We start from the raw sequence: 2500 nt of genomic DNA, 5'->3' as shown, positions 1-2500 counted from the left end.
GGGCAGGGATGATGGTGTTGAAGGCAGAGCTGAAGTCCACAAACAGGATCCTGGCGTAGGATGCTGGGGCGTCCACATGCTGTAGGGTGAAGTGGAGGGCCATGTTAACTGCGTCGTCCACAGACCTGTTGGCTCTGTAGGCAAACTGAAGGGGGTCCAGGAGAGGGTCTGTGATGGCTTTGAGGTGTGCCAGGAGCAGGCGCTCAAAAGACTTCATTACCACAGATGTAAGGGCGACCGGTCTGTAATCATTTAGTCCTGTTGGCCTTAGCTTTTTGGGCACAGCGATGATGGTGGAGGACTTGAGACAGGCTGGTACATGGCATGTCTCCAGGGAGGTGTTAAAGATGTTGGTGAACACCGGAGACAGCTGGCCAGCGCAGTGCCTGAGGGTGGCTGGAGAGACAGAGTCCGGCCCGGCTGCTTTGCGTGGATTCTGCCTCTTGAAAAGCCCATTAACTTCTCCCTCCTGAAAGGAGAGAGTCGTTTCTGTAGTATGGGTGGGGGATGGGGCCTCTTGGGTGGGAAGGGGTGGTTCAGGACAGTCCAATTGTCTTTCAAATCTACGGTAGAACTCGTTCAGGTCGTTGGCTAGGCGGGAGTCGTTAGTGGTGTGGGGCGCTCTGGGTTTGTAGTTGGTGATGTGCCTGAGCCCTTTGGCAGACAGAAGCAGCGTCGTTAGTAGAGAACTGGTGTTTTAGTGTCTCTGAGTACAGTCGTTTAGCCTCTCTCACCGCTTTGCTAAACCTGTTCTTCGACTCCTTGAATCTGTCTCTATCCCCACTCCTAAACGCTTCCTCCTTCTCCAACCTCAACCTTTTGAGCTTTGCTGAGAACCAGGGCTTGTTGTTGTTAAAGTTCACCCTGGTACGTGTTGGGATACAGCAGTCCTCACAGAAGCTGATGTACACAGCCTCTGTGAGTTCATCCAGACTATTGGTAGCAGTCGTGAACATATCCCAGTCAGTACAGTCTAAGCACGCCCGCAAATCTTCCACAGCCTCACTGGTCCACTGTTTAGATGTCCTCACAGCAGGTTTACAGAGTTTTAGTTGCTGCCTGTATGCACGAATCAGGTGGACCAAGGGAGTTCTGTGCGAGCCGAACAGCCCCGTGACCCACAAGAGAAACATCCCCGCCAAATTCGAGCGTTTGACGGGGTCTATCCGTGAAAAAATATTCACGTTTTTGAGTGCACATGCATTTCTGCTGCAAATGCCTCTGGAAGTTTCATGCCGTTCGTATGCCAATTGTGGCAACACGAAAATGACCCGTTTTCCCATTCCGAGGGATTTCTGTGCGACCCTAACAGCCCCGTGAGCCACAAGAGACACATCCCCGCCAATTTCTAGCGTTTCACGGGGTCTATCCGTGAAAAATATAGACGTTTTTGAGTGCACATGCATTTCTGCTGCAGATGCCTCTGGAAGTTTCATGCCGTTCGTACGCAATGTGGCAACACGAAAATGACCCCTTTTCCCATTCCGAGGGATTTCTGTGCGACCCTAACTAACAGCGCCCGTGAGCCACAAGAGAGACATCCCCGCCAATTTATAGCGTTTCACGGGGTCTATCCGTGAAAAATATAGACGTTTTTGAGTGCACATGCATTCCTGCTGCAAATGCCTCTGGAAGTTTCATGCCGTTCCTATGCAATGTGGCCACACAAAAATGACCCGTTTTCCCATTCCGAGGCATTTCTGTGCGACCCTAACAGCCCCGTGAGCCACAAGAGAGACATCCCCGCCAACTTCTAGCGTTTGACGGGGTCTATGCGTGAAAAATATTAAAATTTTTGAGTGCACGTGCCTTTCTGCTGCAAATGCCTCTGGAAGTTTCATGGCGTTCCTATGCAATGTGGCAACACGAAAATGACCCCTTTTCCCATTCCGAGGGAGTTCTGTGCCACCCTAACAGCCCCGTGAGCCACAAGAGACACATCCCCGCCAATTTCTAGCGTTTCACGGGGTCTATCCGTGAAACATATAGAAGTTTTTGAGTGCACATGCATTCCTGCTGCAAATGCCTCTGGAAGTTTCATGCGGTTCGTACGCAATGTGGCAACACGAAAATGACCCGTTTTCCCATTCCCAGGGATTTCTGTGCGACCCGAACAGCCCCGTGAGCCACAAGAGACACATCCCCGCCAATTTCTAGCGTTTCACGGGGTCTATCCGTGAAAAATATCAATTTTTTTTTGACTGCACATGCATTTCTGCTGCAAATGCCTCTGGAAGTTGCATGCGGTTCGCATGCAATGTGGCGACACGAAAATGACCCGTTTTCCCATTCCGAGGGATTTCTGTGCCACCCTAACAGCCCCGTGAGCCACAAGAGAGACATCCCCGCCAATTTCTAGCGTATCACGGGGTCTATCCGTGAGAAATATTCACTTTTTTGAGTGCACATGCATTCCTGCTGCAAATGCCTCTGGAAGTTTCATGCGGTTCGTATGCAATGTGGCGACACGAAAATGACCCGTTTTCCCATTCCGAGGGAT

The sequence above is a fragment of the Petromyzon marinus genome, unplaced genomic scaffold (genome assembly GCF_048934315.1).
Source record: "Petromyzon marinus isolate PM22_M1 ecotype Great Lakes invasive population unplaced genomic scaffold, UKy_Petmar_22M1.pri1.0 PM_G_Scaffold_93, whole genome shotgun sequence".
Taxonomy (NCBI): domain Eukaryota; kingdom Metazoa; phylum Chordata; class Hyperoartia; order Petromyzontiformes; family Petromyzontidae; genus Petromyzon; species Petromyzon marinus.
This window is presented reverse-complemented; position numbering follows the sequence as displayed.